At 41.2% G+C, this 20,145-nt stretch overlaps 64 non-coding genes and 25 pseudogenes across 64 annotated transcripts; all 89 read left to right on the top strand.

The window, feature by feature from the left end:
- The first annotated feature begins 67 nt into the window (after nucleotides 1-67).
- Nucleotides 68-186, top strand: LOC134889658 (5S ribosomal RNA; annotated as a pseudogene).
- A 107-nt stretch (nucleotides 187-293) lies between these two features.
- On the top strand, nucleotides 294-412 carry LOC134889682 (5S ribosomal RNA; annotated as a pseudogene).
- A 107-nt stretch (nucleotides 413-519) lies between these two features.
- LOC135069786 (5S ribosomal RNA) lies at nucleotides 520-638 on the top strand. Its single transcript, XR_010255968.1, has one exon. It is a non-coding gene; the product is annotated as a 5S ribosomal RNA (ribosomal RNA).
- A 107-nt stretch (nucleotides 639-745) lies between these two features.
- LOC135064885 (5S ribosomal RNA) lies at nucleotides 746-864 on the top strand. Its single transcript, XR_010251182.1, has one exon. It is a non-coding gene; the product is annotated as a 5S ribosomal RNA (ribosomal RNA).
- A 107-nt stretch (nucleotides 865-971) lies between these two features.
- LOC134886395 (5S ribosomal RNA) lies at nucleotides 972-1,090 on the top strand. Its single transcript, XR_010170479.1, has one exon. It is a non-coding gene; the product is annotated as a 5S ribosomal RNA (ribosomal RNA).
- Nucleotides 1,091-1,197: 107 nt separating this feature from the next.
- LOC135068520 (5S ribosomal RNA) lies at nucleotides 1,198-1,316 on the top strand. The gene has a single exon (XR_010254718.1). It is a non-coding gene; the product is annotated as a 5S ribosomal RNA (ribosomal RNA).
- A 107-nt stretch (nucleotides 1,317-1,423) lies between these two features.
- LOC135060072 (5S ribosomal RNA) lies at nucleotides 1,424-1,542 on the top strand. The gene has a single exon (XR_010246462.1). It is a non-coding gene; the product is annotated as a 5S ribosomal RNA (ribosomal RNA).
- A 107-nt stretch (nucleotides 1,543-1,649) lies between these two features.
- LOC134891031 (5S ribosomal RNA) lies at nucleotides 1,650-1,769 on the top strand (annotated as a pseudogene).
- Nucleotides 1,770-1,876: 107 nt separating this feature from the next.
- Nucleotides 1,877-1,995, top strand: LOC134886074 (5S ribosomal RNA). Its single transcript, XR_010170170.1, has one exon. It is a non-coding gene; the product is annotated as a 5S ribosomal RNA (ribosomal RNA).
- A 107-nt stretch (nucleotides 1,996-2,102) lies between these two features.
- On the top strand, nucleotides 2,103-2,221 carry LOC134885733 (5S ribosomal RNA). The gene has a single exon (XR_010169841.1). It is a non-coding gene; the product is annotated as a 5S ribosomal RNA (ribosomal RNA).
- A 107-nt stretch (nucleotides 2,222-2,328) lies between these two features.
- On the top strand, nucleotides 2,329-2,447 carry LOC135070940 (5S ribosomal RNA). The gene has a single exon (XR_010257087.1). It is a non-coding gene; the product is annotated as a 5S ribosomal RNA (ribosomal RNA).
- A 107-nt stretch (nucleotides 2,448-2,554) lies between these two features.
- Nucleotides 2,555-2,673, top strand: LOC134901624 (5S ribosomal RNA). The gene has a single exon (XR_010175111.1). It is a non-coding gene; the product is annotated as a 5S ribosomal RNA (ribosomal RNA).
- Nucleotides 2,674-2,780: 107 nt separating this feature from the next.
- Nucleotides 2,781-2,899, top strand: LOC134886868 (5S ribosomal RNA). The gene has a single exon (XR_010170944.1). It is a non-coding gene; the product is annotated as a 5S ribosomal RNA (ribosomal RNA).
- A 107-nt stretch (nucleotides 2,900-3,006) lies between these two features.
- On the top strand, nucleotides 3,007-3,125 carry LOC135067061 (5S ribosomal RNA). The gene has a single exon (XR_010253289.1). It is a non-coding gene; the product is annotated as a 5S ribosomal RNA (ribosomal RNA).
- Nucleotides 3,126-3,232: 107 nt separating this feature from the next.
- On the top strand, nucleotides 3,233-3,351 carry LOC134886996 (5S ribosomal RNA; annotated as a pseudogene).
- Nucleotides 3,352-3,458: 107 nt separating this feature from the next.
- On the top strand, nucleotides 3,459-3,577 carry LOC135065383 (5S ribosomal RNA). The gene has a single exon (XR_010251665.1). It is a non-coding gene; the product is annotated as a 5S ribosomal RNA (ribosomal RNA).
- Nucleotides 3,578-3,684: 107 nt separating this feature from the next.
- LOC135062225 (5S ribosomal RNA) lies at nucleotides 3,685-3,803 on the top strand. The gene has a single exon (XR_010248579.1). It is a non-coding gene; the product is annotated as a 5S ribosomal RNA (ribosomal RNA).
- Nucleotides 3,804-3,910: 107 nt separating this feature from the next.
- Nucleotides 3,911-4,029, top strand: LOC134889784 (5S ribosomal RNA; annotated as a pseudogene).
- A 107-nt stretch (nucleotides 4,030-4,136) lies between these two features.
- On the top strand, nucleotides 4,137-4,255 carry LOC135065819 (5S ribosomal RNA). Its single transcript, XR_010252089.1, has one exon. It is a non-coding gene; the product is annotated as a 5S ribosomal RNA (ribosomal RNA).
- Nucleotides 4,256-4,362: 107 nt separating this feature from the next.
- On the top strand, nucleotides 4,363-4,481 carry LOC135070320 (5S ribosomal RNA). Its single transcript, XR_010256488.1, has one exon. It is a non-coding gene; the product is annotated as a 5S ribosomal RNA (ribosomal RNA).
- A 107-nt stretch (nucleotides 4,482-4,588) lies between these two features.
- On the top strand, nucleotides 4,589-4,707 carry LOC134886073 (5S ribosomal RNA). The gene has a single exon (XR_010170169.1). It is a non-coding gene; the product is annotated as a 5S ribosomal RNA (ribosomal RNA).
- Nucleotides 4,708-4,814: 107 nt separating this feature from the next.
- LOC135068066 (5S ribosomal RNA) lies at nucleotides 4,815-4,933 on the top strand. The gene has a single exon (XR_010254274.1). It is a non-coding gene; the product is annotated as a 5S ribosomal RNA (ribosomal RNA).
- A 107-nt stretch (nucleotides 4,934-5,040) lies between these two features.
- LOC135070939 (5S ribosomal RNA) lies at nucleotides 5,041-5,159 on the top strand. The gene has a single exon (XR_010257086.1). It is a non-coding gene; the product is annotated as a 5S ribosomal RNA (ribosomal RNA).
- A 107-nt stretch (nucleotides 5,160-5,266) lies between these two features.
- Nucleotides 5,267-5,385, top strand: LOC135062894 (5S ribosomal RNA). Its single transcript, XR_010249236.1, has one exon. It is a non-coding gene; the product is annotated as a 5S ribosomal RNA (ribosomal RNA).
- A 107-nt stretch (nucleotides 5,386-5,492) lies between these two features.
- On the top strand, nucleotides 5,493-5,611 carry LOC135066979 (5S ribosomal RNA). Its single transcript, XR_010253210.1, has one exon. It is a non-coding gene; the product is annotated as a 5S ribosomal RNA (ribosomal RNA).
- Nucleotides 5,612-5,718: 107 nt separating this feature from the next.
- On the top strand, nucleotides 5,719-5,837 carry LOC135066153 (5S ribosomal RNA). The gene has a single exon (XR_010252408.1). It is a non-coding gene; the product is annotated as a 5S ribosomal RNA (ribosomal RNA).
- Nucleotides 5,838-5,944: 107 nt separating this feature from the next.
- On the top strand, nucleotides 5,945-6,063 carry LOC135064626 (5S ribosomal RNA). Its single transcript, XR_010250931.1, has one exon. It is a non-coding gene; the product is annotated as a 5S ribosomal RNA (ribosomal RNA).
- Nucleotides 6,064-6,170: 107 nt separating this feature from the next.
- On the top strand, nucleotides 6,171-6,289 carry LOC134899387 (5S ribosomal RNA). Its single transcript, XR_010173063.1, has one exon. It is a non-coding gene; the product is annotated as a 5S ribosomal RNA (ribosomal RNA).
- Nucleotides 6,290-6,396: 107 nt separating this feature from the next.
- Nucleotides 6,397-6,515, top strand: LOC135068763 (5S ribosomal RNA). Its single transcript, XR_010254955.1, has one exon. It is a non-coding gene; the product is annotated as a 5S ribosomal RNA (ribosomal RNA).
- A 107-nt stretch (nucleotides 6,516-6,622) lies between these two features.
- Nucleotides 6,623-6,741, top strand: LOC135069538 (5S ribosomal RNA). The gene has a single exon (XR_010255718.1). It is a non-coding gene; the product is annotated as a 5S ribosomal RNA (ribosomal RNA).
- Nucleotides 6,742-6,848: 107 nt separating this feature from the next.
- On the top strand, nucleotides 6,849-6,967 carry LOC134886072 (5S ribosomal RNA). Its single transcript, XR_010170168.1, has one exon. It is a non-coding gene; the product is annotated as a 5S ribosomal RNA (ribosomal RNA).
- Nucleotides 6,968-7,073: 106 nt separating this feature from the next.
- On the top strand, nucleotides 7,074-7,192 carry LOC135063419 (5S ribosomal RNA). Its single transcript, XR_010249751.1, has one exon. It is a non-coding gene; the product is annotated as a 5S ribosomal RNA (ribosomal RNA).
- Nucleotides 7,193-7,299: 107 nt separating this feature from the next.
- Nucleotides 7,300-7,418, top strand: LOC134891700 (5S ribosomal RNA; annotated as a pseudogene).
- Nucleotides 7,419-7,525: 107 nt separating this feature from the next.
- Nucleotides 7,526-7,644, top strand: LOC135058585 (5S ribosomal RNA). The gene has a single exon (XR_010245012.1). It is a non-coding gene; the product is annotated as a 5S ribosomal RNA (ribosomal RNA).
- A 107-nt stretch (nucleotides 7,645-7,751) lies between these two features.
- LOC134894092 (5S ribosomal RNA) lies at nucleotides 7,752-7,870 on the top strand (annotated as a pseudogene).
- Nucleotides 7,871-7,977: 107 nt separating this feature from the next.
- Nucleotides 7,978-8,096, top strand: LOC135060925 (5S ribosomal RNA). Its single transcript, XR_010247320.1, has one exon. It is a non-coding gene; the product is annotated as a 5S ribosomal RNA (ribosomal RNA).
- Nucleotides 8,097-8,203: 107 nt separating this feature from the next.
- On the top strand, nucleotides 8,204-8,322 carry LOC134895034 (5S ribosomal RNA; annotated as a pseudogene).
- A 107-nt stretch (nucleotides 8,323-8,429) lies between these two features.
- Nucleotides 8,430-8,548, top strand: LOC134893890 (5S ribosomal RNA; annotated as a pseudogene).
- A 107-nt stretch (nucleotides 8,549-8,655) lies between these two features.
- LOC135068754 (5S ribosomal RNA) lies at nucleotides 8,656-8,774 on the top strand. The gene has a single exon (XR_010254946.1). It is a non-coding gene; the product is annotated as a 5S ribosomal RNA (ribosomal RNA).
- Nucleotides 8,775-8,881: 107 nt separating this feature from the next.
- LOC135060597 (5S ribosomal RNA) lies at nucleotides 8,882-9,000 on the top strand. Its single transcript, XR_010246990.1, has one exon. It is a non-coding gene; the product is annotated as a 5S ribosomal RNA (ribosomal RNA).
- A 107-nt stretch (nucleotides 9,001-9,107) lies between these two features.
- Nucleotides 9,108-9,226, top strand: LOC135066770 (5S ribosomal RNA). Its single transcript, XR_010253011.1, has one exon. It is a non-coding gene; the product is annotated as a 5S ribosomal RNA (ribosomal RNA).
- Nucleotides 9,227-9,333: 107 nt separating this feature from the next.
- On the top strand, nucleotides 9,334-9,452 carry LOC134890470 (5S ribosomal RNA; annotated as a pseudogene).
- A 107-nt stretch (nucleotides 9,453-9,559) lies between these two features.
- On the top strand, nucleotides 9,560-9,678 carry LOC135066720 (5S ribosomal RNA). The gene has a single exon (XR_010252961.1). It is a non-coding gene; the product is annotated as a 5S ribosomal RNA (ribosomal RNA).
- Nucleotides 9,679-9,785: 107 nt separating this feature from the next.
- On the top strand, nucleotides 9,786-9,904 carry LOC135067176 (5S ribosomal RNA). The gene has a single exon (XR_010253399.1). It is a non-coding gene; the product is annotated as a 5S ribosomal RNA (ribosomal RNA).
- Nucleotides 9,905-10,011: 107 nt separating this feature from the next.
- On the top strand, nucleotides 10,012-10,130 carry LOC135069848 (5S ribosomal RNA). Its single transcript, XR_010256029.1, has one exon. It is a non-coding gene; the product is annotated as a 5S ribosomal RNA (ribosomal RNA).
- Nucleotides 10,131-10,237: 107 nt separating this feature from the next.
- Nucleotides 10,238-10,356, top strand: LOC135067175 (5S ribosomal RNA). The gene has a single exon (XR_010253398.1). It is a non-coding gene; the product is annotated as a 5S ribosomal RNA (ribosomal RNA).
- A 107-nt stretch (nucleotides 10,357-10,463) lies between these two features.
- Nucleotides 10,464-10,582, top strand: LOC135069847 (5S ribosomal RNA). Its single transcript, XR_010256028.1, has one exon. It is a non-coding gene; the product is annotated as a 5S ribosomal RNA (ribosomal RNA).
- Nucleotides 10,583-10,689: 107 nt separating this feature from the next.
- Nucleotides 10,690-10,808, top strand: LOC135067173 (5S ribosomal RNA). The gene has a single exon (XR_010253396.1). It is a non-coding gene; the product is annotated as a 5S ribosomal RNA (ribosomal RNA).
- Nucleotides 10,809-10,915: 107 nt separating this feature from the next.
- On the top strand, nucleotides 10,916-11,034 carry LOC135066308 (5S ribosomal RNA). The gene has a single exon (XR_010252559.1). It is a non-coding gene; the product is annotated as a 5S ribosomal RNA (ribosomal RNA).
- A 107-nt stretch (nucleotides 11,035-11,141) lies between these two features.
- Nucleotides 11,142-11,260, top strand: LOC134899376 (5S ribosomal RNA). The gene has a single exon (XR_010173053.1). It is a non-coding gene; the product is annotated as a 5S ribosomal RNA (ribosomal RNA).
- Nucleotides 11,261-11,367: 107 nt separating this feature from the next.
- LOC135064517 (5S ribosomal RNA) lies at nucleotides 11,368-11,486 on the top strand. The gene has a single exon (XR_010250826.1). It is a non-coding gene; the product is annotated as a 5S ribosomal RNA (ribosomal RNA).
- Nucleotides 11,487-11,593: 107 nt separating this feature from the next.
- On the top strand, nucleotides 11,594-11,712 carry LOC135066719 (5S ribosomal RNA). The gene has a single exon (XR_010252960.1). It is a non-coding gene; the product is annotated as a 5S ribosomal RNA (ribosomal RNA).
- A 107-nt stretch (nucleotides 11,713-11,819) lies between these two features.
- On the top strand, nucleotides 11,820-11,938 carry LOC134889765 (5S ribosomal RNA; annotated as a pseudogene).
- Nucleotides 11,939-12,045: 107 nt separating this feature from the next.
- On the top strand, nucleotides 12,046-12,164 carry LOC135066085 (5S ribosomal RNA). The gene has a single exon (XR_010252344.1). It is a non-coding gene; the product is annotated as a 5S ribosomal RNA (ribosomal RNA).
- A 107-nt stretch (nucleotides 12,165-12,271) lies between these two features.
- On the top strand, nucleotides 12,272-12,390 carry LOC134892831 (5S ribosomal RNA; annotated as a pseudogene).
- Nucleotides 12,391-12,497: 107 nt separating this feature from the next.
- On the top strand, nucleotides 12,498-12,616 carry LOC135059410 (5S ribosomal RNA). Its single transcript, XR_010245813.1, has one exon. It is a non-coding gene; the product is annotated as a 5S ribosomal RNA (ribosomal RNA).
- A 107-nt stretch (nucleotides 12,617-12,723) lies between these two features.
- On the top strand, nucleotides 12,724-12,842 carry LOC135066718 (5S ribosomal RNA). The gene has a single exon (XR_010252959.1). It is a non-coding gene; the product is annotated as a 5S ribosomal RNA (ribosomal RNA).
- A 107-nt stretch (nucleotides 12,843-12,949) lies between these two features.
- Nucleotides 12,950-13,068, top strand: LOC135065060 (5S ribosomal RNA). Its single transcript, XR_010251352.1, has one exon. It is a non-coding gene; the product is annotated as a 5S ribosomal RNA (ribosomal RNA).
- Nucleotides 13,069-13,175: 107 nt separating this feature from the next.
- LOC134899363 (5S ribosomal RNA) lies at nucleotides 13,176-13,294 on the top strand. Its single transcript, XR_010173042.1, has one exon. It is a non-coding gene; the product is annotated as a 5S ribosomal RNA (ribosomal RNA).
- A 107-nt stretch (nucleotides 13,295-13,401) lies between these two features.
- LOC134901069 (5S ribosomal RNA) lies at nucleotides 13,402-13,520 on the top strand. The gene has a single exon (XR_010174565.1). It is a non-coding gene; the product is annotated as a 5S ribosomal RNA (ribosomal RNA).
- A 107-nt stretch (nucleotides 13,521-13,627) lies between these two features.
- Nucleotides 13,628-13,746, top strand: LOC134888846 (5S ribosomal RNA; annotated as a pseudogene).
- Nucleotides 13,747-13,853: 107 nt separating this feature from the next.
- On the top strand, nucleotides 13,854-13,972 carry LOC134889646 (5S ribosomal RNA; annotated as a pseudogene).
- Nucleotides 13,973-14,079: 107 nt separating this feature from the next.
- Nucleotides 14,080-14,198, top strand: LOC135066717 (5S ribosomal RNA). The gene has a single exon (XR_010252958.1). It is a non-coding gene; the product is annotated as a 5S ribosomal RNA (ribosomal RNA).
- A 107-nt stretch (nucleotides 14,199-14,305) lies between these two features.
- On the top strand, nucleotides 14,306-14,424 carry LOC135066716 (5S ribosomal RNA). Its single transcript, XR_010252957.1, has one exon. It is a non-coding gene; the product is annotated as a 5S ribosomal RNA (ribosomal RNA).
- A 107-nt stretch (nucleotides 14,425-14,531) lies between these two features.
- LOC134893446 (5S ribosomal RNA) lies at nucleotides 14,532-14,650 on the top strand (annotated as a pseudogene).
- A 107-nt stretch (nucleotides 14,651-14,757) lies between these two features.
- On the top strand, nucleotides 14,758-14,876 carry LOC134892830 (5S ribosomal RNA; annotated as a pseudogene).
- Nucleotides 14,877-14,983: 107 nt separating this feature from the next.
- LOC135059408 (5S ribosomal RNA) lies at nucleotides 14,984-15,102 on the top strand. The gene has a single exon (XR_010245811.1). It is a non-coding gene; the product is annotated as a 5S ribosomal RNA (ribosomal RNA).
- A 107-nt stretch (nucleotides 15,103-15,209) lies between these two features.
- On the top strand, nucleotides 15,210-15,328 carry LOC135066715 (5S ribosomal RNA). The gene has a single exon (XR_010252956.1). It is a non-coding gene; the product is annotated as a 5S ribosomal RNA (ribosomal RNA).
- Nucleotides 15,329-15,435: 107 nt separating this feature from the next.
- On the top strand, nucleotides 15,436-15,554 carry LOC135065059 (5S ribosomal RNA). Its single transcript, XR_010251351.1, has one exon. It is a non-coding gene; the product is annotated as a 5S ribosomal RNA (ribosomal RNA).
- A 107-nt stretch (nucleotides 15,555-15,661) lies between these two features.
- LOC134899352 (5S ribosomal RNA) lies at nucleotides 15,662-15,780 on the top strand. The gene has a single exon (XR_010173031.1). It is a non-coding gene; the product is annotated as a 5S ribosomal RNA (ribosomal RNA).
- Nucleotides 15,781-15,887: 107 nt separating this feature from the next.
- Nucleotides 15,888-16,006, top strand: LOC134901068 (5S ribosomal RNA). The gene has a single exon (XR_010174564.1). It is a non-coding gene; the product is annotated as a 5S ribosomal RNA (ribosomal RNA).
- A 107-nt stretch (nucleotides 16,007-16,113) lies between these two features.
- Nucleotides 16,114-16,232, top strand: LOC134888845 (5S ribosomal RNA; annotated as a pseudogene).
- Nucleotides 16,233-16,339: 107 nt separating this feature from the next.
- Nucleotides 16,340-16,458, top strand: LOC134889645 (5S ribosomal RNA; annotated as a pseudogene).
- Nucleotides 16,459-16,565: 107 nt separating this feature from the next.
- Nucleotides 16,566-16,684, top strand: LOC135066714 (5S ribosomal RNA). The gene has a single exon (XR_010252955.1). It is a non-coding gene; the product is annotated as a 5S ribosomal RNA (ribosomal RNA).
- A 107-nt stretch (nucleotides 16,685-16,791) lies between these two features.
- On the top strand, nucleotides 16,792-16,910 carry LOC135066713 (5S ribosomal RNA). The gene has a single exon (XR_010252954.1). It is a non-coding gene; the product is annotated as a 5S ribosomal RNA (ribosomal RNA).
- Nucleotides 16,911-17,017: 107 nt separating this feature from the next.
- Nucleotides 17,018-17,136, top strand: LOC134893445 (5S ribosomal RNA; annotated as a pseudogene).
- Nucleotides 17,137-17,243: 107 nt separating this feature from the next.
- Nucleotides 17,244-17,362, top strand: LOC134887994 (5S ribosomal RNA; annotated as a pseudogene).
- Nucleotides 17,363-17,469: 107 nt separating this feature from the next.
- On the top strand, nucleotides 17,470-17,588 carry LOC134891264 (5S ribosomal RNA; annotated as a pseudogene).
- Nucleotides 17,589-17,695: 107 nt separating this feature from the next.
- Nucleotides 17,696-17,814, top strand: LOC135061935 (5S ribosomal RNA). The gene has a single exon (XR_010248300.1). It is a non-coding gene; the product is annotated as a 5S ribosomal RNA (ribosomal RNA).
- Nucleotides 17,815-17,921: 107 nt separating this feature from the next.
- LOC135066712 (5S ribosomal RNA) lies at nucleotides 17,922-18,040 on the top strand. The gene has a single exon (XR_010252952.1). It is a non-coding gene; the product is annotated as a 5S ribosomal RNA (ribosomal RNA).
- A 107-nt stretch (nucleotides 18,041-18,147) lies between these two features.
- LOC134892309 (5S ribosomal RNA) lies at nucleotides 18,148-18,266 on the top strand (annotated as a pseudogene).
- A 107-nt stretch (nucleotides 18,267-18,373) lies between these two features.
- On the top strand, nucleotides 18,374-18,492 carry LOC135062824 (5S ribosomal RNA). The gene has a single exon (XR_010249166.1). It is a non-coding gene; the product is annotated as a 5S ribosomal RNA (ribosomal RNA).
- A 107-nt stretch (nucleotides 18,493-18,599) lies between these two features.
- Nucleotides 18,600-18,718, top strand: LOC134901067 (5S ribosomal RNA). Its single transcript, XR_010174563.1, has one exon. It is a non-coding gene; the product is annotated as a 5S ribosomal RNA (ribosomal RNA).
- A 107-nt stretch (nucleotides 18,719-18,825) lies between these two features.
- On the top strand, nucleotides 18,826-18,944 carry LOC134891868 (5S ribosomal RNA; annotated as a pseudogene).
- A 107-nt stretch (nucleotides 18,945-19,051) lies between these two features.
- Nucleotides 19,052-19,170, top strand: LOC134889764 (5S ribosomal RNA; annotated as a pseudogene).
- A 107-nt stretch (nucleotides 19,171-19,277) lies between these two features.
- On the top strand, nucleotides 19,278-19,396 carry LOC135058303 (5S ribosomal RNA). The gene has a single exon (XR_010244734.1). It is a non-coding gene; the product is annotated as a 5S ribosomal RNA (ribosomal RNA).
- A 107-nt stretch (nucleotides 19,397-19,503) lies between these two features.
- LOC134887396 (5S ribosomal RNA) lies at nucleotides 19,504-19,622 on the top strand (annotated as a pseudogene).
- Nucleotides 19,623-19,729: 107 nt separating this feature from the next.
- Nucleotides 19,730-19,848, top strand: LOC135067455 (5S ribosomal RNA). The gene has a single exon (XR_010253668.1). It is a non-coding gene; the product is annotated as a 5S ribosomal RNA (ribosomal RNA).
- A 107-nt stretch (nucleotides 19,849-19,955) lies between these two features.
- LOC134885865 (5S ribosomal RNA) lies at nucleotides 19,956-20,074 on the top strand. The gene has a single exon (XR_010169968.1). It is a non-coding gene; the product is annotated as a 5S ribosomal RNA (ribosomal RNA).
- The last annotated feature ends 71 nt before the right edge of the window (nucleotides 20,075-20,145 follow it).

Below are 20,145 nucleotides of genomic sequence, written 5' to 3'. Positions count from 1 at the left end.
TTCAAACGTATTCATTTATGAACCAGTAGTTAGAATTAGAAAAGTACTAACAGAAACCATAAAGCTCTTCTACAGCCACACCACACTGGATACGCCCAATCTCCTCTCATCTTGGAAGCTAAGCAGTGTTGGGCCTGGTTAGTACTTGGATGGGAGACCACCTGGGAATACTAGGTGCTGTAGATAATTTTATACTGCCAACACCGTTCTGTTGATGCATTCCATTTTAAAACTTATTCATTTATGAACCAGTAGTTAGAAGTAAAAAAGTTCTAACAGAAACCAGAAAGTTCATCTACAGCAACACCACACTGGATACGCCCAATCTCATCTGATCTTGGAAGCTAAGCAGTGTTGAGCCTGGTTAATACTTGGATGGGAGACCACCTGGGAATACAAGGTGCTGTAGATATTTTTATACTGCCAACACCGTTCTGTTAATGCATTCCATTTTCAAACCTATTCATTTATGAACCAGTAGTTAGAAGTAGAAAAGTTCTAACAGAAACCACAAAGCTCATCTACAGCCACACCACACTGGATACGCCCAATCGCATCTGATCTTGGAAGCTAAGCAGTGTTGGACCTATTTAGTACTTGGATGGGAGACCACCTGGGAATACAAGGTGCTGTAGATATATTTATACTGCCAACACCGTTCTGTTGATGCATTCCATTTTCACATGTATTCATTTATGAACCAGTAGTTAGAAGTAGAAAAGTTCTAACAGAAACTGCAAAGCTCATCTACAGCCACACCACACTGGATACGCCCAATCTCATCTGATCTTGGAAACTAAGCAGTGTTGGGCCTGGTTAGTACTTGGATGGGAGACCACCTGGGAATACAAGGTGCTGTAGATATTTTTATACTGCCAACACCGTTCTGTTGATGCATTCCATTTTCAAACGTATTCATTTATGAAACAGTAGTTAGAAGTAGAAAAGTTCTAACAGAAACCACAAAGCTCGTCTACAGCCACACCACACTGGATATGCCCAATCTCATCTGATCCTGGAAGCTAAGCAGTGTTGGGCCTGGTTAGTACTTGGATGGGAGACCACCTGGGAATACAAGGTGCTGTAGATATTTTTATACTACCAACACCGTTTTGTTGATGCATTCCATTTTCAAACGTATTCATTTATGAACCAGTAGTTAGAAGTAGAAAAGTACTAACAGAAACCATAAAGCTCTTCTACAGCCACACCACACTGGATATGCCCAATCTCATCTGATCTTGGAAGCTAAGCAGTGTTGGGCCTGGTTAGTACTTGAATGGGAGACCACCTGGGAATACAAGGTGCTGTAGATAATTTTATACTGCCAACACCGTTCTGTTGATGCATTCCATTTTAAAACGTATTCATTTATGAACAAGTAGTTAGAAGTAGAAAAGTTCTAACAGAAACCAGAAAGTTCATCTACAGCAACACCACACTGGATACGCCCAATCTCATCTGATCTTGGAAGCTAAGCAGTGTTGGGCCTGGTTAGTACTTGGATGGGAGACCACCTGGGAATACAAGGTGCTGTAGATATTTTTATACTACCAACACCGTTCTGTTGATGCATTCCATTTTCAAACGTATTCATTTATGAACCAGTAGTTAGAAGTAGAAAAGTACTAACAGAAATCATAAAGCTTTTCTACAGCCACACCACACTGGATATGCCCAATCTCATCTGATCTTAGAAGCTAAGCAGTGTTGGGCCTGGTTAGTACTTGGATGGGAGACCACCTGGGAATACATAGGTGCTGTAGATAATTTTATACTGCCAACACCGTTCTGTTGATGCATTCCATTTTCAAACGTATTCATTTATGAACCAGTAGTTAGAAGTAGAAAAGTTCAAACAGAAACCACAAAGCTCATCTACAGCCACACCACACTGGATACGCCCAATCTCATCTGATCTAGGAAGCTAAGCAGTGTTGGGCCTGGTTAATACTTGGATGGGAGACCACCTGGGAATACAAGGTGCTGTAGATATTTTTATACTACCAACACCGTTCTGTTGATGCATTCCATTTTAAAACGTATTCATTTATGAACCAGTAGTTAGAAGTAGAAAAGTTCTAACAGAAACCAGAAAGTTCATCTACAGCAACACCACACTGGATACGCCCAATCTCATCTGATCTTGGAAGCTAAACAGTGTTGGGCCTGGTTAGTACTTGGATGGGAGACCACCTGGGAATACAAGGTGCTGAAGATATTTTTATACTACCAACACCGTTCTGTTGATGCATTCCATTTTCAAACGTATTCATTTATGAATCAGTAGTTAGAAGTAGAAAAGTTCTAACAGAAACCACAAAGCTCATCTACAGCCACACCACACTGGATACGCCCAATCTCATCTGATCTAGGAAGCTAAGCAGTGTTGGGCCTGGTTAGTACTTGGATGGGAGACCACCTGGGAATACAAGGTGCTGTAGAAATTTTTATACTACCAACACCGTTCTGTTGATGCATTCCATTTTCAAACTTATTCATTTATGAACCAATAGTTAGAAGTAGAAAAGTACTAACAGAAACCATAAAGCTCTTCTACAGCCACACCACACTGGATACGCCCAATCTCATCTGATCTTGGTAGCTAAGCAGTGTTGGGCCTGGTTAGTACTTGGATGGGAGACCACCTGGGAATACTAGGTGCTGTAGATAATTTTATACTGCCAACACCGTTCTGTTGATGCATTCCATTTTAAAACTTATTCATTTATGAACCAGTAGTTAGAAGAAGAAAAGTTCTAACAGAAACCAGAAAGTTCATCTACAGCAACACCACACTGGATACGCCCAATCGCATCTGATCTTGGAAGCTAAGCAGTGTTGGACCTATTTAGTACTTGGATGGGAGACCACCTGGGAATACAAGGTGCTGTAGATATATTTATACTGCCAACACCGTTCTGTTGATGCATTCCATTTTCAAATGTATTCATTTATGAACCAGTAGTTAGAAGTAGAAAAGTTCTAACAGAAACGGCAAAGCTCATCTACAGCCACACCTCACTGGATATGCCCAATCTCATCTGATCTTGGAAGCTAAGCAGTGTTGGGCCTGGTTAGTACTTGGATGGGAGTCCACCTGGGAATACAAGGTGCTGTAGATAATTTTATACTGCCAACACCGTTCTGTTGATGCATTCCATTTTAAAACGTATTCATTTATGAACCAGTAGTTAGAAGTAGAAAAGTTCTAACAGAAACCACAAAGTTCATCTACAGCCACACCACATTGGATACGCCCAATCTCATCTGATATTGGAAGCTAAGCAGTGTTGGGCCTGGTTAGTACTTGGATGGGAGACTACCTGGGAATACAAGGTGCTGTAGATATTTTTATACTGCCAACACCGTTCTGTTGATGCATTCCATTTTCAAACGTATTCATTTATGAACCAGTAGTTAGTAGTAGAAAAGTTCTAACAGAAACAACAAAGCTCATCTACAGCAACACCACACTGGATACGCCCAATCTCATCTGATCTTGGAAGCTAAGCAGTGTTGGGCCTGGTTAGTACTTGGATGGGAGTCCACCTGGGAATACAAGGTGCTGTAGATATTTTTATACTACCAACACCGTTCTGTTGATGCATTCCATTTTAAAACGTATTCATTTATGAACCAGTAGTTAGAAGTAGAAAAGTTCTAACAGAAACCACAAAGCTCATCTACAGCCACACCACACTGGATACGCCCAATCTCATCTGATCTTGGAAGCTAAGCAGTGTTGGGCCTGGTTAGTACTTGGATGGGAGACCACCTGGGAATACAAGGTGCTGTCGATATTTTTATACTACAAACACCGTTCTGTTGATGCATTCCATTTTCAAACGTATTCATTTATGAACCAGTAGTTGGAAGTAGAAAAGTACTAACAGAAATCATAAAGCTCTTCTACAGCCACACCACACTGGATATGCCCAATCTCATCTGATCTTGGAAGCTAAGCAGTGTTGGGCCTGGTTAGTTCTTGGATGGGAGTCCACCTGGGAATACAAGGTGCTGTAGATAATTTTATACTGCCAACACCGTTCTGTTGATGCATTCCATTTTAAAAAGTATTCATTTATGAACCAGTAGTTAGAAGTAGAAAAGTTCTAACAGAAACCACAAAGTTCATCTACAGCCACACCACATTGGATACGCCCAATCTCATCTGATCTTGGAAGCTAAGCAGTGTTGGGCCTGGTTAGTACTTGGATGGGAGACTACCTGGGAATACAAGGTGCTGTAGATATTTTTATACTGCCAACACCGTTCTGTTGATGCATTCCATTTTCAAACGTATTCATTTATGAACCAGTAGTTAGTAGTAGAAAAGTTCTGACAGAAACAACAAAGCTCATCTACAGCCACACCACACTGGATACGCCCAATATCATCTGATCTTGGAAGCTAAGCAGTGTTGGGCCTGGTTAGTACTTGGGTGGGAGACCACCTGGGAATACAAGGTGCTGTAGATATTTTTATACTGCCAACACCGTTCTGTTGATGCATTCCATTTTCAAACGTATTCATTTATGAACCAGTAGTTAGAAGTAGAAAAGTTCTAACAGAAACCACAAAGCTCATCTACAGCCACACCACACTGGATACGCCCAATCTCATCTGATCTAGGAAGCTAAGCAGTGTTGGGCCTGGTTAATACTTGGATGGGAGACCACCTGGGAATACAAGGTGCTGTAGATATTTTTATACTACCAACACCGTTCTGTTGATGCATTCCATTTTAAAACGTATTCATTTATGAACCAGTAGTTAGAAGTAGAAAAGTTCTAACAGAAACCAGAAAGTTCATCTACAGCAACACCACTCTGGATACGCCCAATCTCATCTGATCTTGGAAGCTAAACAGTGTTGGGCCTGGTTAGTACTTGGATGGGAGACCACCTGGGAATACAAGGTGCTGTAGATATTTTTATACTACCAACACCGTTCTGTTGATGCATTCCATTTTCAAACGTATTCATTTATGAACCAGTAGTTAGAAGTAGAAAAGTTCTAACAGAAACCACAAAGCTCATCTACAGCCACACCACACTGGATACGCCCAATCTCATCTGATCTAGGAAGCTAAGCAGTGTTGGGCCTGGTTAGTACTTGGATGGGAGACCACCTGGGAATACAAGGTGCTGTAGAAATTTTTATACTACCTACACCGTTCTGTTGATGCATTCCATTTTCAAACTTATTCATTTATGAACCAATAGTTAGAAGTAGAAAAGTACTAACAGAAACCATAAAGCTCTTCTACAGCCACACCACACTGGATACGCCCAATCTCATCTGATCTTGGAAGTTAAGCAGTGTTGGGCCTGGTTAGTACTTGGATGGGAGACCATCTGGGAATACTAAGTGCTGTAGATAATTTTATACTGCCAACACCGTTCTGTTGATGCATTCCATTTTAAAACTTATTCATTTATGAACCAGTAGTTAGAAGTAGAAAAGTTCTAACAGAAACCAGAAAGTTCATCTACAGCAACACCACACTGGATACGCCCAATCTCATCTGATCTTGGAAGCTAAGCAGTGTTGGGCCTGGTTAGTACTTGGATGGGAGACTACCTGGGAATACAAGGTGCTGTAGATATTTTTATACTGCCAACACCGTTCTGTTGATGCATTCCATTTTCAAACGTATTCATTTATGAACCAGTAGTTAGTAGTAGAAAAGTTCTAACAGAAACAACAAAGCTCATCTACAGCAACACCACACTTGATACGCCCAATCTCATCTGATCTTGGAAGCTAAGCAGTGTTGGGCCTGGTTAGTACTTGGGTGGGAGACCACCTGGGAATACAAGGTGCTGTAGATATTTTTATACTGCCAACACCGTTCTGTTGATGCATTCCATTTTAAAACGTATTCATTTATGAACCAGTAGTTAGAAGTAGAAAAGTTCTAACAGAAACCACAAAACTCATCTACAGCCACACCACACTGGATACGCCCAATCTCATCTGACCTTGGAAGCTAAGCAGTGTTGGGCCTGATTAGTACTTGGATGGGAGTCCACCTGGGAATACAAGGTGCTGTAGATATTTTTATACTACCAACACCGTTCTGTTGATGCATTCCATTTTAAAACGTATTCATTTATGAACCAGTAGTTAGAAGTAGAAAAGTTCTAACAGAAACCACAAAGCTCATCTACAGCCACACCACACTGGATACGCCCAATCTCATCTGATCTTGGAAGCTAAGCAGTGTTGGGCCTGGTTAGTACTTGGATGGGAGACCACCTGGGAATACAAGGTGCTGTAGATATTTTTTTACTACCAACACCGTTCTGTTGATGCATTCCATTTTAAAACGTGTTCATTTATGAACCAGTATTTATAAGTAGAAAAGTTCTAATAGAAACCAGAAATTTCATCTACAGCAGCACCACACTGTATACGCCCAATCTCATCTGATCTTGGAAGCTAAGCAGTGTTGGGCCTGGTTAGTACTTGGATGGGAGACCACCTGGGAATACAAGGTGCTGTAGATATTTTTATACTACAAACACCGTTCTGTTGATGCATTCCATTTTCAAACGTATTCATTTATGAACCAGTAGTTGGAAGTAGAAAAGTACTAACAGAAACCATAAAGCTCTTCTACAGCCACACCACACTGGATACGCCCAATCTCATCTGACCTTGGAAGCTAAGCAGTGTTGGGCCTGATTAGTACTTGGATGGGAGTCCACCTGGGAATACAAGGTGCTGTAGATATTTTTATACTACCAACACCGTTCTGTTGATGCATTCCATTTTAAAACGTATTCATTTATGAACCAGTAGTTAGAAGTAGAAAAGTTCTAACAGAAACCACAAAGCTCATCTACAGCCACACCACACTGGATACGCCCAATCTCATCTGATCTAGGAAGCTAAGCAGTGTTGGGCCTGGTTAATACTTGGATGGGAGACCACCTGGGAATACAAGGTGCTGTAGATATTTTTATACTACCACACCGTTCTGTTGATGCATTCCATTTTAAAACGTATTCATTTATGAACCAGTAGTTAGAAGTAGAAAAGTTCTAACAGAAACCAGAAAGTTCATCTACAGCAACACCACACTGGATACGCCCAATCTCATCTGATCTTGGAAGCTAAACAGTGTTGGGCCTGGTTAGTACTTGGATGGGAGACCACCTGGGAATACAAGGTGCTGTAGATATTTTTATACTACCAACACCGTTCTGTTGATGCATTCCATTTTCAAACGTATTCATTTATGAACCAGTAGTTAGAAGTAGAAAAGTTCTAACAGAAACCACAAAGCTCATCTACAGCCACACCACACTGGATACGCCCAATCTCATCTGATCTAGGAAGCTAAGCAGTGTTGTGCCTGGTTAGTACTTGGATGGGAGACCACCTGGGAATACAAGGTGCTGTAGAAATTTTTATACTACCTACACCGTTCTGTTGATGCATTCCATTTTCAAACTTATTCATTTATGAACCAATAGTTAGAAGTAGAAAAGTACTAACAGAAACCATAAAGCTCTTCTACAGCCACACCACACTGGATACGCCCAATCTCATCTGATCTTGGAAGTTAAGCAGTGTTGGGCCTGGTTAGTACTTGGATGGGAGACCACCTGGGAATACTAGGTGCTGTAGATAATTTTATACTGCCAACACCGTTCTGTTGATGCATTCCATTTTAAAACTTATTCATTTATGAACCAGTAGTTAGAAGTAGAAAAGTTCTAACAGAAACCAGAAAGTTCATCTACAGCAACACCACACTGGATACGCCCAATCTCATCTGATCTTGGAAGCTAAGCAGTGTTGAGTCTGGTTAGTACTTGGATGTGAGACCACCTGGGAATACAAGGTGCTGTAGATATTTTTATACTGCCAACACCGTTCTGTTAATGCATTCCATTTTCAAACCTATTCATTTATGAACCAGTAGTTAGAAGTAGAAAAGTTCTAACAGAAACCACAAAGCTCATCTACAGCCACACCACACTGGATACGCCCAATCTCGTCTGATCTTTGAAGCTAAGCAGTGTTGGGCCTTGTTAGTACTTGGATGGGAGACCACCTGGGAATACAAGGTGCTGTAGATATTTTTATACTGCCAACACTGTTCTGTTGATGCATTCCATTTTCAAACGTATTCATTTATGAACCAGTGGTTAGAAGTAGAAAAGTTCTAACAGAAACCACAAAGCTCATCTACAGCCACACCATGCTGGATACGCCCAATCTCACCTGATCTTGGAAGCTATGCAGTGTTGGGCTTGGTTAGTACTTGGATGGGAGACCACCTGGAAATACAAGGTGCTGTAGATATTTTTATACTGCCAACACCGTTCTGTTGATGCATTCCATTTTCAAACGTATTCATTTATGAACCAGTAGTTAGAAGTAGAAAAGTTCTAACAGAAACCACAAAGCTCATCTACAGCCACACCAGATTGGATACGCCCAATCTCATCTGATATTGGACGCTAAGCAGTGTTGGGCCTGGTTAGTACTTGGATGGGAGACCACCTGGGAATACAAGGTGTTGTAGATATTTTTATCCTGCCAACACCGTTCTGTTGATGCATTCCATTTTCAAACGTATTCATTTATGAACCAGTAGTTAGAAGTAGAAAAGTTCTAACAGAAACCACAAAGCTCATCTACAGCCACACCACACTGGATACGCCCAATCTCGTCTCATCTTGGAAGCTAAGCAGTGTTGGGCCTTGTTAGTACTTGGATGGGAGACCACCTGGGAATACAAGGTGCTGTAGATATTTTTATACTGCCAACACTGTTCTGTTGATGCATTCCATTTTCAAACGTATTCATTTATGAACCAGTAGTTAGAAGTAGAAAAGTTCTAACAGAAACCACAAAGCTCATCTACAGCCACACCACACTGGATACGCCCAATCTCATCTGATCTTGGAAGCTAAGCAGTGTTGGGCCTGGTTAGTACTTGGATGGGAGACCACCTGGGAATACAAGGTGCTGTAGCTATTTTTATACTACCAACACCGTTCTGTTGATGCATTCCATTTTAAAACGTATTCATTTATGAACCAGTAGTTAGAAGTAGAAAAGTTCTAACAGAAACCATAAAGCTTATCTACAGCCACACCACACTGGATACGCCCAATCTTGTCTGATCTTGGAAGCTAAGCAGTGTTGGGCCTGGTTAGTACTTGGATGGGAGACCACCTGGGAATACAAGGTGCTGTAGATATTTTTATACTACCAACACCGTTCTGTTGATGCATTCCATTTTCAAACGTATTCATTTATGAACCAGTAGTTAGAAGTAGAAAAGTACTAACAGAAACCATAACGCTCTTCTACAGCCACACCACACTGGATATGCCCAATCTCATCTGATCTTGAAAGCTAAGCAGTGTTAGGCCTGGTTAGTACTTGGATGGGAGACCACCTGGGAATACAAGGTGCTGTAGATAATTTTATACTGCCAACACCGTTCTGTTGATGCATTCCATTTTAAAACGTATTCATTTATGAACCAGTAGTTAGAAGTAGAAAAGTTCTAACAGAAACCAGAAAGTTCATCTACAGCAGCACCACACTGGATACGCCCAATCTCATCTGATCTTGGAAGCTAAGCAGTGTTGGGCCTGGTTAGTACTTGGATGGGAGACCACCTGGGAATACAAGGTGCTGTAGATATTTTTATACTGCCAACACCGTTCTGTTGATGCATTCCATTTTCAAACGTATTCATTTATGAACCAGTAGTTAGAAGTAGAAAAGTTCTAACAGAAACAACAACGCTCATCTACAGCCACACCACACTGGATACGCCCAATCTCATCTGATCTTGGAAGCTAAGCAGTGTTGGGCCTGGTTAGTACTTGGATGGGAGACCACCTGGGAATACAAGGTGCTTTAGATATTTTTATACTACCAACACCATTCTGTTCATGCATTCCATTTTAAAACGTATTCATTTATGAACCAGTAGTTAGAAGTAGAAAAGTTCTAACAGAAACCATAAAGCTTATCTACAGCCACACCACACTGGATACGCCCAATCTCATCTGATCTTGGAAGCTAAGCAGTGTTGGGCCTGGTTAGTACTTGGATGGGAGACCACCTGTGAATACAAAGTGCTGTAGATATTTTTATACTGCCAACACCGTTCTGTTGATGCATTCCATTTTCAAACGTATTCATTTATGAACCAGTAGTTAGAAGTAGAAAAGTTCTAACAGAAACCACAAAGCTCATCTACAGCCACACCACACTGGATACGCCCAATCTCATCTGATCTTGGAAGCTAAGCAGTGTTGGGCCTGGTTAGTACTTGGATGGGAGACCACCTGGGAATACAAGGTGCTTTAGATATTTTTATACTACCAACACCGTTCTGTTGATGCTTTCCATTTTAAAACATATTCATTTATGAACCAGTAGTTAGAAGTAGAAAAGTTCTAACAGAAACCATAAAGCATATCTACAGCCACACCACACTGGATACGCCCAATCTCATCTGATCTTGGAAGCTAAGCAGTGTTGGGCCTGGTTAGTACTTGGATGGGAGACCACCTGTGAATACAAAGTGCTGTAGATATTTTTATACTGCCAACACCGTTCTGTTGATGCATTCCATTTTCAAACGTATTCATTTATGAACCAGTAGTTAGAAGTAGAAAAGTTCTAACAGAAACCACAAAGCTCATCTACAGCCACACCACACTGGATACGCCCAATCTCATCTGATCTTGGAAGCTAAGCAGTGTTGGGCCTGGTTAGTACTTGGATGGGAGACCACCTGGGAATACAAGGTGCTTTAGATATTTTTATACTACCAACACCGTTCTGTTGATGCATTCCATTTTAAAACATATTCATTTATGAACCAGTAGTTAGAAGTAGAAAAGTTCTAACAGAAACCATAAAGCTTATCTACAGCCACACCACACTGGATACGCCCAATCTCATCTGATCTTGGAAGCTTAGCAGTGTTGGGCCTGGTTAGTACTTGGATGGGAGACCACCTGGGAATACAAGGTGCTGTAGATATTTTTATACTACCAACACCGTTCTGTTGATGCATTCCGTTTTAAAACGTATTCATTTATGAACCAGTAGTTAGAAGTAGAAAAGTTATAACAGAAACCATAAAGCTTATCTACAGCCACACCACACTGGATACGCCCAATCTCATCTGATCTTGGAAGCTAAGCAGTGTTGGGCCTGGTTAGTACTTGGATGGGAGACCACCTGGGAATACAAGGTGCTGTAGATATTTTTATACTACCAACACCGTCCTGTTGATGCATTCCATTTTCAAACGTATTCATTTATGAACCAGTAGTTAGAAGTAGAAAAGTATTAACAGAAATCATAAAGCTCTTCTACAGCCACACCACACTGGATATGCCCAATCTCATCTGATCTTGGAAGCTAAGCAGTGTTGGGCCTGGTTAGTACTTGGATGGGAGACCACCTGGGAATACAAGGTGCTGTAGATAATTTTATACTGCCGACACCGTTCTGTTGATGCATTCCATTTTAAAACGTATTCATTTATGAACCAGTAGTTAGAAGTAGAAAAGTTCTAACAGAAACCAGAAAGTTCATCTACAGCAGCACCACACTGGATACGCCCAATCTCATCTGATCTTGGAAGCTAAGCAGTGTTGGGCCTGGTTAGTACTTGGATGGGAGACCACCTGGGAATACAAGGTGCTGTAGATATTTTTATACTACCAACACCGTTCTGTTGATGCATTCCATTTTCAAACGTATTCATTTATGAACCAGTAGTTAGAAGTAGAAAAGTACAAACAGAAACTATAAAGCTCTTCTACAGCCACACCACACTGGATATGCCCAATCTCATCTGATCTTGGAAGCTAAGCAGTGTTGGGCCTGGTTAGTACTTGGATGGGAGTCCACCTGGGAATACAAGGTGATGTAGATAATTTTATACTGCCAACACCGTTCTGTTGATGCATTCCATTTTCAAACGTATTAATTTATGAACCAGTAGTTAGAAGTAGAAAAGCTCTAACAGAAACCACAAAGTTTATCTACAGCCACACCACACTGGATACGCCCAATCTCATTTGATCTTGGAAGCTAAGCAGTGTTGGGCCTGGTTAGTACTTGGATGGGAGACCACCTGGGAATACAAGGTGCTGTATATGTTTTTATACTGCCAACACCGTTCTGTTGATGCATTCCATTTTCAAACGTATTCATTTATGAACCAGTAGTTAGAAGTAGAAAAGCTCTAACAGAAACCACAAAGCTCATCTACAGCCACACCACACTGGATACGCCCAATCTCATCTGATCTTGGAAGCTAAGCAGTGTTGGGCCTGGTTAGTGCTTGGATGGGAGACCACCTAGTAATATAAGGTGCTGTAGATATTTTTATAATGCCAACACCGTTCTGTTGATGCATTCCATTTTCAAACGTATTCATTTATGAACCAGTAGTTAGAAGTAGAAAAGTTCTAACAGAAACCACAAAGCTCATCTACAGCCACACCACAGTGGATACGCCCAATCTCGTCTGATCTTGGAAGCTAAGCAGTGTTGGGCCTTGTTAGTACTTGGATGGGAGACCACCTGGGAATACAAGGTGCTGTAGATATTTTTATACTGCCAACACTGTTCTGTTGATGCATTCCATTTTCAAACGTATTCATTTATGAACCAGTAGTTAGAAGTAGAAAAGTTCTAACAGAAACTAGAAAGTTCATCTACAGCAGCACCACACTGGATACGCCCAATCTCATCTGATCTTGGAAGCTAAGCAGTGTTGGGCCTGGTTAGTACTTGGATGGGAGACCACCTGGGAATACAAGGTGCTGTAGATATTTTTATACTGCCAACACCGTTCTGTTGATGCATTCCATTTTCAAACGTGTTCATTTATGAACCAGTAGTTAGAAGTAGAAAAGTTCTAACAGAAACCACAAAGCTCATCTACAGCCACACCACACTGGATACGCCCAATCTCATCTGATCTTGGAAGCTAAGCAGTGTTGGGCCTGGTTAGTACTTGGATGGGAGACCACCTGGGAATACAAAGTGCTGTAGATATTTTTATACTGCCAACACCGTTCTGTTGATGCATTCCATTTTCAAACGTATTCATTTATGAACCAGTAGTTAGAAGTAGAAAAGTTCTAACAGAAACCACGAAACTTATCTACAGCCACACCACACTGGATACGCCCAATCTCATCTGATCTTGGAAGCTAAGCAGTGTTGGGCCTGGTTAGTACTTGGATGGGAGACCACCTGGGAATACAAGGTGCTGTAGATATTTTTATACTACCAACACTGTTCTGTTGATGCATTCCATTTTAAAACGTATTCATTTATGAACCAGTAGTTAGAAGTAGAAAAGTTCAAACAGAAACCATAAAGCTTATCTACAGCCAGACCACACTGGATACGCCCAATCTCATCTGATCTTGGAAGCTAAGCAGTGTTGGGCCTGGTTAGTACTTGGATGGGAGACCACCTGGGAATACAAGGTGCTGTAGATATTTTTATACTACCAACACCGTTCTGTTGATGCATTCCATTTTCAAACGTATTCATTTATGAACCAGTAGTTAGAAGTAGAAAAGTACTAACAGAAACCATAAAGCTCTTCTACAGCCACACCACACTGGATATGCCCAATCTCATCTGATCTTGGAAGCTAAGCAGTGTTGGGCCTGGTTAGCACTTGGATGGGAGACCACCTGGGAATACAAGGTGCTGTAGATAATTTTATACTGCCGACACCGTTCTGTTGATGCATTCCATTTTAAAACGTATTCATTTATGAACCAGTAGTTAGAAGTAGAAAAGTTCTAACAGAAACCAAAAAGTTCATCTACTGCCGCACCACACTGGATACGCCCAATCTCATCTAATCTTGGAAGCTAAGCAGTGTTGGGCCTGGTTAGTACTTGGATGGGAGACCACCTGGGAATACAAGGTGCTGTAGATATTTTTATACTACCAACACCGTTCTGTTGATGCATTCCATTTTCAAACGTATTCATTTATGAACCAGTAGTTAGAAGTAGAAAAGTTCTAACAGAAACCAGAAAGTTCATCTACAGCAGCACCACACTGGATACGCCCAATCTCATCTGATCTTGGAAGCTAAGCAGTGTTGGGCCTGGTTAGTACTTGGATGGGAGACCACCTGGGAATACAAGGTGCTGTAGATAATTTTATACTGCCGACACCGTTCTGTTGATGCATTCCATTTTAAAACGTATTCATTTATGAACCAGTAGTTAGAAGTAGAAAAGTTCTAACAGAAACCAGAAAGTTCATCTACAGCAGCACCACACTGGATACGCCCAATCTCATCTGATCTTGGAAGCTAAGCAGTGTTGGGCCTGGTTAGTACTTGGATGGGAGACCACCTGGGAATACAAGGTGCTGTAGATATTTTTATACTACCAACACCGTTCTGTTGATGCATTCCATTTTCAAACGTATTCATTTATGAACCAGTAGTTAGAAGTAGAAAAGTACAAACAGAAACTATAAAGCTCTTCTACAGCCACACCACACTGGATATGCCCAATCTCATCTGATCTTGGAAGCTAAGCAGTGTTGGGCCTGGTTAGTACTTGGATGGGAGTCCACCTGGGAATACAAGGTGAAGTAGATAATTTTATACTGCCAACACCGTTCTGTTGATGCATTCCATTTTAAAACGTATTAATTTATGAACCAGTAGTTAGAAGTAGAAAAGTTCTAACAGAAACCACAAAGTTTATCTACAGCCACACCACACTGGATACGCCCAATCTCATCTGATCTTGGAAGCTAAGCAGTGTTGGGCCTGGTTAGTGCTTGGATGGGAGACCACCTAGTAATATAAGGTGCTGTAGATATTTTTATAATGCCAACACCGTTCTGTTGATGCATTCCATTTTCAAACGTATTCATTTATGAACCAGTAGTTAGAAGTAGAAAAGTTCTAACAGAAACCACAAAGCTCATCTACAGCCACACCACAGTGGATACGCCCAATCTCGTCTGATCTTGGAAGCTAAGCAGTGTTGGGCCTTGTTAGTACTTGGATGGGAGACCACCTGGGAATACAAGGTGCTGTAGATATTTTTATACTGCCAACACTGTTCTGTTGATGCATTCCATTTTCAAACGTATTCATTTATGAACCAGTAGTTAGAAGTAGAAAAGTTCTAACAGAAACTAGAAAGTTCATCTACAGCAGCACCACACTGGATACGCCCAATCTCATCTGATCTTGGAAGCTAAGCAGTGTTGGGCCTGGTTAGTACTTGGATGGGAGACCACCTGGGAATACAAGGTGCTGTAGATATTTTTATACTGCCAACACCGTTCTGTTGATGCATTCCATTTTCAAACGTGTTCATTTATGAACCAGTAGTTAGAAGTAGAAAAGTTCTAACAGAAACCACAAAGCTCATCTACAGCCACACCACACTGGATACGCCCAATCTCATCTGATCTTGGAAGCTAAGCAGTGTTGGGCCTGGTTAGTACTTGGATGGGAGACCACCTGGGAATACAAAGTGCTGTAGATATTTTTATACTGCCAACACCGTTCTGTTGATGCATTCCATTTTCAAACGTATTCATTTATGAACCAGTAGTTAGAAGTAGAAAAGTTCTAACAGAAACCACGAAACTTATCTACAGCCACACCACACTGGATACGCCCAATCTCATCTGATCTTGGAAGCTAAGCAGTGTTGGGCCTGGTTAGTACTTGGATGGGAGACCACCTGGGAATACAAGGTGCTGTAGATATTTTTATACTACCAACACTGTTCTGTTGATGCATTCCATTTTAAAACGTATTCATTTATGAACCAGTAGTTAGAAGTAGAAAAGTTCAAACAGAAACCATAAAGCTTATCTACAGCCAGACCACACTGGATACGCCCAATCTCATCTGATCTTGGAAGCTAAGCAGTGTTGGGCCTGGTTAGTACTTGGATGGGAGACCACCTGGGAATACAAGGTGCTGTAGATATTTTTATACTACCAACACCGTTCTGTTGATGCATTCCATTTTCAAACGTATTCATTTATGAACCAGTAGTTAGAAGTAGAAAAGTACTAACAGAAACCATAAAGCTCTTCTACAGCCACACCACACTGGATATGCCCAATCTCATCTGATCTTGGAAGCTAAGCAGTGTTGGGCCTGGTTAGCACTTGGATGGGAGACCACCTGGGAATACAAGGTGCTGTAGATAATTTTATACTGCCGACACCGTTCTGTTGATGCATTCCATTTTAAAACGTATTCATTTATGAACCAGTAGTTAGAAGTAGAAAAGTTCTAACAGAAACCAAAAAGTTCATCTACTGCCGCACCACACTGGATACGCCCAATCTCATCTAATCTTGGAAGCTAAGCAGTGTTGGGCCTGGTTAGTACTTGGATGGGAGACCACCTGGGAATACAAGGTGCTGTAGATATTTTTATACTACCAACACCGTTCTGTTGATGCATTCCATTTTCAAACGTATTCATTTATGAACCAGTAGTTAGAAGTAGAAAAGTTCTAACAGAAACCAGAAAGTTCATCTACAGCAGCACCACACTGGATACGCCCAATCTCATCTGATCTTGGAAGCTAAGCAGTGTTGGGCCTGGTTAGTACTTGGATGGGAGACCACCTGGGAATACAAGGTGCTGTAGATAATTTTATACTGCCGACACCGTTCTGTTGATGCATTCCATTTTAAAACGTATTCATTTATGAACCAGTAGTTAGAAGTAGAAAAGTTCTAACAGAAACCAGAAAGTTCATCTACAGCAGCACCACACTGGATACGCCCAATCTCATCTGATCTTGGAAGCTAAGCAGTGTTGGGCCTGGTTAGTACTTGGATGGGAGACCACCTGGGAATACAAGGTGCTGTAGATATTTTTATACTACCAACACCGTTCTGTTGATGCATTCCATTTTCAAACGTATTCATTTATGAACCAGTAGTTAGAAGTAGAAAAGTACAAACAGAAACTATAAAGCTCTTCTACAGCCACACCACACTGGATATGCCCAATCTCATCTGATCTTGGAAGCTAAGCAGTGTTGGGCCTGGTTAGTACTTGGATGGGAGTCCACCTGGGAATACAAGGTGAAGTAGATAATTTTATACTGCCAACACCGTTCTGTTGATGCATTCCATTTTAAAACGTATTAATTTATGAACCAGTAGTTAGAAGTAGAAAAGTTCTAACAGAAACCACAAAGTTTATCTACAGCCACACCACACTGGATACGCCCAATCTCATCTGATCTTGGAAGCTAAGCAGTGTTGGGCCTGGTTAGTACTTGGATGGGAGAACACCTGGGAATACAAGGTGCTGTATATGTTTTTATACTGCCAACACCGTTCTGTTGATGCATTCCATTTTCAAACGTATTCATTTATGAACCAGTAGTTAGAAGTAGAAAAGCTCTAACAGAAACCACAAAGCTCATCTACAGCCACACCACACTGGATACGCCCAATCTCATCTGATCTTGGAAGCTAAGCAGTGTTGGGCCTGGTTAGTGCTTGGATGGGAGACCACCTAGTAATACAAGGTGCTGTAGATATTTTTATAATGCCAACACCGTTCTGTTGATGCATTCCATTTTCAAACGTATTCATTTATGAACCAGTAGTTAGAAGTAGAAAAGTTCTAACAGAAACCACAAAGCTCATCTACAGCCACACCACACTGGATACGCCCAATCTCGTCTGATCTTGGAAGCTAAGCAGTGTTGGGCCTTGTTAGTACTTGGATGGGAGACCACCTGGGAATACAAGGTGCTGTAGATATTTTTATACTGCCAACACTGTTCTGTTGATGCATTCCATTTTCAAACGTATTCATTTATGAACCAGTAGTTAGAAGTAGAAAAGTTCTAACAGAAACTAGAAAGTTCATCTACAGCAGCACCACACTGGATACGCCCAATCTCATCTGATCTTGGAAGCTAAGCAGTGTTGGGCCTGGTTAGTACTTGGATGGGAGACCACCTGGGAATACAAGGTGCTGTAGATATTTTTATACTGCCAACACCGTTCTGTTGATGCATTCCATTTTCAAACGTGTTCATTTATGAACCAGTAGTTAGAAGTAGAAAAGTTCTAACAGAAACCACAAAGCTCATCTACAGCCACACCACACTGGATACGCCCAATCTCATCTGATCTTGGAAGCTAAGCAGTGTTAAGCCTGGTTAGTACTTGGATGGGAGACCACCTGGGAATACAAAGTGCTGTAGATATTTTTATACTGCCAACACCGTTCTGTTGATGCATTCCATTTTCAAACGTATTCATTTATGAACCAGTAGTTAGAAGTAGAAAAGTTCTAACAGAAACCACAAAACTCATCTACAGCCACACCACACTGGATACGCCCAATCTCATCTGATTTTGGAAGCTAAGCAGTGTTGGGCCTGGTTAGTACTTGGATGGGAGACCACCTGGGAATACAAGGTGCTGTAGATATTTTTATACTACCAACATTGTTCTGTTGATGCATTCCATTTTAAAACGTATTCATTTATGAACCAGTAGTTAGAAGTAGAAAAGTTCAAACAGAAACCATAAAGCTTATCTACAGCCAGACCACACTGGATACGCCCAATCTCATCTGATCTTGGAAGCTAAGCAGTGTTGGGCCTGGTTAGTACTTGGATGGGAGACCACCTGGGAATACAAGGTGCTGTAGATATTTTTATACTACCAACACCGTTCTGTTGATGCATTCCATTTTCAAACGTATTCATTTATGAACCAGTAGTTAGAAGTAGAAAAGTTCTAACAGAAACCAAAAAGTTCATCTACTGCAGCACCACACTGGATACGCCCAATCTCATCTAATCTTGGAAGCTAAGCAGTGTTGGGCCTGGTTAGTACTTGGATGGGAGACCACCTGGGAATACAAGGTGCTGTAGATATTTTTATACTACCAACACCGTTCTGTTGATGCATTCCATTTTCAAACGTATTCATTTATGAACCAGTAGTTAGAAGTAGAAAAGTACTAACAGAAACTATAAAGCTCTTCTACAGCCACACCACACTGGATATGCCCAATCTCATCTGATCTTGGAAGCTAAGCAGTGTTGGGCCTGGTTAGTACTTGGATGGGAGTCCACCTGGGAATACAAGGTGATGTAGATAATTTTATACTGCCAACACCGTTCTGTTGATGCATTCCATTTTAAAACGTATTCATTTATGAACCAGTAGTTAGAAGTAGAAAAGTTCTAACAGAAACCACAAAGTTCATCTACAGCCACACCACATTGGATACGCCCAATCTCATCTGATCTTGGAAGCTAAGCAGTGTTGGGCCTGGTTAGTACTTGGATGGGAGACCACCTGGGAATACAAGGTGCTGTAGATATTTTTATACTGCCAACACCGTTCTGTTGATGCATTCCATTTTCAAACGTATTCATTTATGAACCAGTAGTTAGTAGTAGAAAAGTTCTAACAGAAACCACAAAGCTCATCTACAGCCACACCAAACTGGATATGCCCAATCTCATCTGATCTTGGAAGCTAAGCAGTGTTGGGCCTGGTTAGTACTTGGATGGGAGATCACCTGGGAATACAAGGTGCTGTAGATATTTTTATACTGCCAACACCGTTCTGTTGATGCATTCCATTTTCAAACGTATTCATTTATGAACCAGTAGTTAGAAGTAGAAAAGTTCTAACAGAAACCACAAAGCTCATCTACAGCCACACCACACTGGATACGCCCAATCTCATCTGATCTTGGAAGCTAAGCAGTGTTGGGCCTGGTTAGTACTTGGATGGGAGACCACCTGGTAATACAAGGTGCTGTAGATATTTTTATACTGCCAACACCGTTCTGTTGATGCATTCCATTTTCAAACGTATTCATTTAAGAACCAGTAGTTAGAAGTAGAAAATTTCCTACAGAAACCGCAAATCTCATCTACAGCCACACCACACTGGATACGCCCAATCTCGTCTGATCTTGGAAGCAAAGCAGTGTAAGGTCTTGTTAGTACTTGGATGGGAGACCACCTGGGAATACAAGGTGCTGTAGATATTTTTATACTGCCAACACTGTTCTGTTGATGCATTCCATTTTCAAACGTATTCATTTATGAACCTGTAGTT

Source organism: Pseudophryne corroboree, chromosome 3 (assembly GCF_028390025.1).
Source record: "Pseudophryne corroboree isolate aPseCor3 chromosome 3, aPseCor3.hap2, whole genome shotgun sequence".
NCBI classification, from domain to species: domain Eukaryota; kingdom Metazoa; phylum Chordata; class Amphibia; order Anura; family Myobatrachidae; genus Pseudophryne; species Pseudophryne corroboree.
Note: the sequence above shows the minus strand (reverse complement) of the source record. Positions and strands in the feature narration are given on the sequence as shown.